Raw genomic sequence first — 7,601 nt, 5'->3', positions numbered from 1 at the left:
AATTCAGAAGGCCATATCCCATTCCCTGGTTGTCAGTGATGTCAAGCACGATTTCTTCCTAGTTCATTTATTTATAAACATTGTATGTTTACAGCTCTCCTGGTGACTTCAGTAAGCCTTGACTGACATCTCTCTAGGGTCACAGGGCAATCTAGCACATCTCTGTTCTGGTCTCACATGTTCTACAGAGGTATGCTGGGTCCCAAACTCCAGAAACCTCAGCAGTGCCCAAGGATTAGGAAGCTGTCCTTCCCCTGGTATCTCCTTGTAGCCCTTTGGAAACGCAACAAAAGCTACTAACCCTTTCTCAAAACTCAGCCTATCTATTTGCATGGTATTTCTAAAGAAAGATGCATCAGATCTTGGTTATTCCTTTTCAAGCCAAGCTTCTGCATGTGGATGAGGCTTGTGCTGTTTCTGAGGAGGATCTGTGCATTCAGGGGCTGATGGGGGACACAGCAAAGCCCTTTTCAACACACTACCTCTTGTGAGTTTTCTGCTCCCCCTGGTTATTGCTGGGTGCATGTTGAAGGAAGAGGTACTCAAGTCTGAGAGCTCCAATTTAGTTCAGACAGAGCACACAAGGCAGAGTGATTTCTCCATCCCTTCCTGCCAAGGAGAGCAGGATGTTTATGTACTGCTCAGCTAAAGGTACCTGCAGCCTCAAAGCCTCTTACTCAATTTTGCCTGGTAATTGGAATTTCTTATTGGCATATCCAGTATCAGTGGATCCAGCTGAAACCTGATGTCCCTAAACAAACTATGCCTTCAAAGTCTGGCTTGCAGCATCCTCCCAGAGGTTCCTGGCTGGCCTTCATTCCTCCCGGAGTTCCTTTCAAACAGTCCCTTGTTAGCCCGGGAACAGGGCGCATCGCTTGGCTGCACGTTCACAGCCCCCATCGCTGCTCAGGGCCCAACCAGCCAAGGGATTTATGAGACATGCAGCCCAGAGGAAAAGATTGGGTAATTGGAGAAGTGGCCTCAAGGAGCCGGTGAGTCTGTTTATCTCAGACTCCCCTGGGAAGGCAGCTGCACCATGTCACCTCCGTCGTGCAAATCCCTGCTCATAACATCCTACAAATGGGATAATGCTCCTTTATCCCCCCATGCCTGGATTTGTGCCAGCTCAGCCAAGGGGTGCCTTTGTCTTCCCTGGCAGTGTGTGTGTGCAAAGTCTAGCAGCAGCAGAATCAGGCCTGCCATAAATGCCATTTGCAGGAGGAGAGCACCAGCTATCATCAGGTAGGACAGAAATCCCCTGCTGCCAGCATCTCTAGGATGGAAGGAGCAAGGAAATGGTGTTGTGGAGCTGGGGAGCTGCCTGCTCTGAACCAGCGCTGTGTGAGATGGAAGAAGGAGGGCTGAGAAGTTATTTTTGGGGTTGTGTTGCTTTTTTAATGCCATCACACATGGGCCTGTGGGTCATTCCTGCCCTGCAGGAACAACCCAGCTGCAGGTCAGCCCCTCAGGGAGTGTAAATCTGCTCAATTCGGATCAAAAGCATGTTTGCCACCTGCCTGCTTTGTTAACTGGATTAGCCATTTACAGGCAGTCACTCTTTTATGGCTTCAGTGTCTGGGTTTCCAACATAATTCTTCCTTTCCCTGTCTCAGACTCTGTTGAGTCTGGCCCCTCGATCTCTGTAATTGAAATATAAGCATTGCTGTGCAGCAGACAGATTCAGGCTTTCTTTCTGGGCTTCTTTTCCTTTTTTTTCCCCTTTAATTTCTTTCATGGTGACCCATGGGAGTATGGCTGTAACTTTAAATACCTTCCAGCACCATCAGTTGAAATGAGGCTGGGGAAGAGGGAGAATTAAAATATGCGTCAAAGGAGTACACAGGAGAAATACAAAGAGGAACAGGTACCCTGAATTTAATCACTTGTAGGGTCTTTCATAGACAATGATTATCAGCTCAGGAGGGGCTAGCGCCTGTAAGGGTAGAAGGAGACAGCTGCCTCTTCCCAAAGTCTTTACTTTCCCTCTACTCCTCTTCCCAAAGTCTTTTATGGAGAGACTGCTGCGCTCCAGGGTGGGCAAATGTGGGGTCCTTGGGAATTTTTTCATCTCTCCCATCAAACCGCGTAGCCTAAATTCATTCCTCACCTCTGTCTGGCAAAGAATCCTCCTAGAGCAGGATATGTGGATAGGCATGTGGACCTAGAGAAGACTAAAACTAATAAAAACCTCCACTGAAATGTCAGAAACTGGTTGTACTCACTGTAGTGCTCTGACCAAGCAAGGTACTGAGCTGTACAGTGCAAAGCAAGCAAAAAGTCCGTGAAAACATCGCATCTGTCTTTTCCTGGGGTGGAAAATCACTGTAACAAAGGCTGTAAATTCAAACTGAAAAGTTAATAGCTAGGAAAGCGTGTGTTTGCTTCCATCCCCTTGTTTACTGAAGACTTATATCTGAGAGTCAGAGCAAATGCCCTTCACTCCTCCTCACTGTCATTTATCATGTATGAACCCAGGCAACAGGTTGCCAGCTCTCAGGGGGAGCCACTGCCCTGGCTCAGGATGAAATCAGTTCTGCATCTTCAAAAGACACAAATCATTCAAAGGGAAGAAGAAATTGTACAAACAGAGTGTCTGGGGCCAGGTCCGGAGACACCTGGAGTGGGCAGAGCTGCGGTGATTTATGTGAGTGTACTCCAAGGCATGGACCATCCACGTGTGCACTGCTTGGAGAGCTGACCTCAACCAGGAAAGCTTGCCAAAGCCATCGAGAGAGGGCTGTGTCCTGAGCCACAACCATCTTCACTGCAGGATAGGAAAGAGTCTTGGGAATGGCATCTTGGGAACTCTGTGACACAAAGGATTGGGTATCCTCACATCTTGTTGCTGTTGTTGACCTTTGAAGATACAGAAACATCTCAAGGGTGCTGCCTGCTGTGAGTGATGATGCTCTACTGGCCTGGGGGATGCAGGCTGACATCCTGCTGAACCAGAGAGGGACTTGAGAAAGGAATTCAAGTGAAAAGTAGTATTTGGTGCACTTAAACCAAGAAGAGAACCTGCTCCAATCAGGTGTGTTTACAACTTTGTCACAGACATCCATGCTGACTTCTTTATTACCCACAATTTGCTGTTCCCTGCATGTAAAACGCCCTTTACATGCAAGACTGTAAGATTAAATGGGGAGAGACTTTTTAGCAGGTCTGTTGCAATAGGACAAGGGGTGATGGGTTTAAACTAAAAGAGGGGAGATTCAGGCTGGATGCGAGGAAGAAATTTGTTACAATGAGGGCGGTAAAACACTCAACACCACGTGCAACTAGTCTTTAATCTAAAAGAAATAGAAATAATATCAAATAGCACCTCCAAAAGTTGCTCCAAACATAGGAATGAAAAGCTGGGTGGTGTGGACCACTCTCCTCTTCCAGATGATCTTTCTTCAGCATTGAAAAGGGTATTTGTTTTTACCTAGAAGCTGAATGGTGACTACCCACCCTCCCAGATTTAAGCCTCTAGCTCTCTCCACTGAAGTCAACAGCCGTTTTGGCATGAATCATTACAAGACAGAAAGAGTTTTGTTACGCCTAACAAACCTTTCTGCTTAGTGTGGTGGGTGGGAGGCTCAGTCCCAGGCTGATGGTTACGTCTCTACCACATATTTCACAGTATAGCTGTAGGTTTGCCAACTGTCAGTTCACATATTTTCATGGCTACATCTTGCTCTAAATATAGGAAAAGCCTGGTAACCACTGACGTCAGGCTGTCCTGATCCCAGCCAGCCCCCTACCACCTCATTAACTCTGAAACATGCAGGTTTACATTAATAAAAACTAGGAAATAGAGAGGTGTGAAAGGTAAGGCTCAAAGGGAGAAAACAAGTACCAGCAAACCTGACATGAAATAAAAATAATAAAACCTAAGGAAAGACTCTGAAGAAGGGGTGATGGATTGAAAAACAAGCCCCAGCGTTTGGAAGTAGGAGTGTAAATTGTCACTGTTTAAAGAAAAATAAAGGCTGGAGAGGAAAGAAACTTCTGCTCTGATCCTGCAGATGCTCTGCAGATGTGTGAAGCATGTGCGGTGCTGTTAACTTCTTGAGAGCTTGATAACACATATACATAATTGAAAGAGAAATTAGCATTTGTAAGTGGTATTTACGAGTATAGGAGCAAAAACTGCACTGAGCTTACCTTTAAACATCCTGTTTGTCCATCATCTAGCAGGGTTTGTGTTGGCTTCCAACTGCCCAGAGAGTCTTTTGACACTGAGGTTTCCTGCTGGACAAGGAGCAAGTAATAGTGAGAGGATGCTGCATTTGTGACCATGTTTGGCCTCTGAAGTATCTCCAGGCTCAACTGATCCTGTGGGAGACATCAGGGCTGCAGGGGACTTGGCCCTGATGGACAGCTGACTACAGCTTCACCAGGCATCTGATGTGCTCATCAGCAGGACACCACTAAGCACCTCAGCATGGGAATGGTGGTGTTCAGGTCTAGGGTGCCTCCTTGGATACTTAAGCAGATTTAAGTACCTGTTGGGTTTTCCAAACCATTCACCATTCCCAGTATGTTTGCATGTGCTTCTGGGAAGCTCTTTCTCTTCTGCAAAGCAGAATTAGAGTAGAAGCACTTGGATAGTTTGTGCATCCTGTAATTCTCCTCTTTTGTCACAGACATTGGAGAAGTGACACAAAGTACGTGATTACTCAAACTTGGGGAATTTCTGTGCTGCATCTTGTCCAAGGAGGTAGGCAGGAAAACTGAAAATCTTCATGCAATTGAGCAAATTGAAGCCAAACAACACTGTAAAAATGTGTGTCTGATTAGTTCAGGACCAGTTGCTGTATGTTAACTGTCTCCCTGTTCAGCAGATCTGCCAGTTCATAAACATTCATGGAAGCAAAAAGGCTGCGTCTGCCTTTAATTGGGACAGATAAACCTCAGGCAAGCCAAATTCCTGTGCATGCCTGCACATGTCCTTTGCAGAGCTATAGTCTCTCTTGGTGATCTCACTTAAACATAGCCAAAATGATTAAAAGATTCTTTTCTCTTTTGTTTTGAAATGTGATTTTCTCTTAAAAAAAGATCTTAATGCTACTGACTGCCACGTAACACAAACTGTTAGTAGATCCCAAAACAGTTCACAACAAAGAGTTAAGTATTAGGCAGGGTTAGGATTTAAAACAAAACTGAATTAACTGATTTTCTGTCTGGAAACGCTGATTTATCAGAATTGAAACTATTTGTGGGAATAGGTATTCCCCTGGATTAAGAAATAAACCAAAACTGTTTTAGCACTGATTTAAAAGGCACTGCTGTGATATGAATTTAAACTTTTATTTTCTGGAGAGGAACAATGCTTTATCTACTAAAAAGTTGGAGAGCATTTAAAAAAAAAAAAAAAAAAAGTAAAAATTGAAGCAAAACATCTTGAAATTATTATAGCAGAGTCTTTTGGATAATAGCCTGGTGAATGTTTTAGAGATACAAAGTTTTGCTTGAAGACAGATGCAGAAATATCAAGACCTTGACAGCACCTCCAGCACAGGAAGGCCATTTTGCCGCCAGCACTAGTAGGTGTAACCTGCCCATCCTGCACTTGGGTGACCTGAAGGGCAGACACAGATGGGGCAGGTGTAGGAATAGAAATGGAGGTTCCAAATTCTAGGCCAATTTCCTATCCCCAAGAATGATTAGAGGTATTGAAGGAGTATTTCATAGAGGGATTAATTCACTCCAAACCTGCTCTCCAGATGAGTGTCACAAATCTTCTATTTCACTTCTTTTTAATTAAAAAAAGAAAAAAGTTTAATGTATTTCCGTTGTACCAACCATCACTTCTTTCGATGGGTGAAATATTTTGTATGCAAATAATGTTTTCAAAGCAAATTGCTCACAAAATTTTCAAAATGGAAGAGATTATTTCGAGCAAGAAATAATGGGGGTTGGCTGAGACCTCCTGAGGTTTGACCTGAATATACCCTTGGCCATGAGAAATGGTTTACACTTTGTTTTCTTCCTTCAGGCAAGTTTAGGTAGATTCTCTCATCACTTATGGAAATCTTTTCAGAAACCATACTTGCTATTTCTGAGACTTTGATGCAGAAGAGGAATAGATGGGCAGCTGGCACAAGTTTTGTTTTTGACTTCACTGGTGTCTGGACTTGCCCTAGTGTTTGTGTCTCCAAAGTCTGACTCAAACCCAGTTCAAGCCAACGGAAAGAACCCAGCAGCTTAACAGATATAAAGTTGCCACTCTTGGAAGGATAAACTTTCGGTAACACGTGGTTTCATAAATCTCTCTTCTTTCTGATCTGCTGGTGAGCTATCATCAGACTGGGGTTTTAATGATGGTTATTCAGGCATACACAAACACATTTCATCCTGCTGGTGCTACCCAGATGACGCACTCTGCCACACCATCACAACATCTTTTGGCACCAGCACTGTACCCGTTGCACACAACCCTCCCCACCTGCCAAACCCTCTTTCCACTTTGTGGCCAGTGGCTGGGCCTATTGGCCTCCATTGCTGCCCTCTTGTCTTTGCTTTGATATGGCTCTACCTCTTCAGCTGTTGACTAGCTTGACTGACTAAAGCTGTTTATTTTAATGGTGCTGGGTCCTATCATGTTCCACAGCCTGCATGGTGTCTTCATTTCCTAATCCAAGTTAAGACAAAACAGTCACCTGAATTTATTACCTGAATTTATTAGAATTTATTACTTGGAAAAATTACTGTTCTCCTTAAAGGGTAAGCATAAGGCTTATAGGGAGAGGTGGTATGTTTCATTAAACCAACTGATATTAAAAACAGACAAGATTTTGGCTGTACAAGTCTTTCCTTAGGGCATTTTAGGAGCGGTCAGTGGGCAGATTTCTCCATGGCCTCCCGTGTGCAAGGGCAGCTCCCCAGTGGATGTGTCTGCGACGTCTGCAATTTGTAAGACAAATAAATGTTTCTGATAATCCATAACTTACCTAACAAGGACTCCCCATGCAAATAAAAATAATAATTAAAAAAATGTTGTTTTTCTTCAAACAAATACTTTTAGAAAGCTATTTTGTAGTAAGTCACTCAACATTACTGATCCTCATTAGATTAGAAAAGTACAAGCTTTCCCTCCAGGATGTAAGTGCTGGAATTTCTAACATTAGAAATGATTGAAACTGAGTGGTTTGAAATGGTAATTTTTCCTGTATCTGAAATTTAAAAGATGACAGTTTTCTTTCCCATGTCCATTCTCATTATTTATCACACCTTACGCTGTGATTTACATCCATAGCAAGTAAAATGGAAAGCTCGACTCCTTTCAGGCACTGCCTCCCATCTTCTTTGCTTTTCCCAAACACCTACACTGCCACCTTCTGCCTGACAGCTCACAGCTGAATTTCCACCACGATTCTTACATTTCTTATCCTGCCAAATTCATGATGTATGTCAAAGAAAAGTTGGAATACAAAGAAGAAACCACGTGTGCACATGCACAATCAAGATGGTCTGTAAACTGACCTTTGTTTCTGGCAGGTCTCTATTACAGATGACATGTTGGAACTATACCTAATTCCCAGCTTCAATTTAGAAGAAGGGAACTTGATAGCGTTTCTCCCCATGACCCAAAACACTAAAATTCCTCGCTCGGC

Source organism: Pezoporus wallicus, unplaced genomic scaffold (genome assembly GCF_028554395.1).
Source record: "Pezoporus wallicus isolate ANWC-B61680 ecotype Strahan unplaced genomic scaffold, APGP_CSIRO_Pwel_v1 contig_6566, whole genome shotgun sequence".
NCBI classification, from domain to species: Eukaryota; Metazoa; Chordata; class Aves; order Psittaciformes; family Psittacidae; genus Pezoporus; species Pezoporus wallicus.
The sequence above is the reverse complement of the archived record's forward strand: the minus strand, read 5'-3'. Positions refer to the sequence as shown.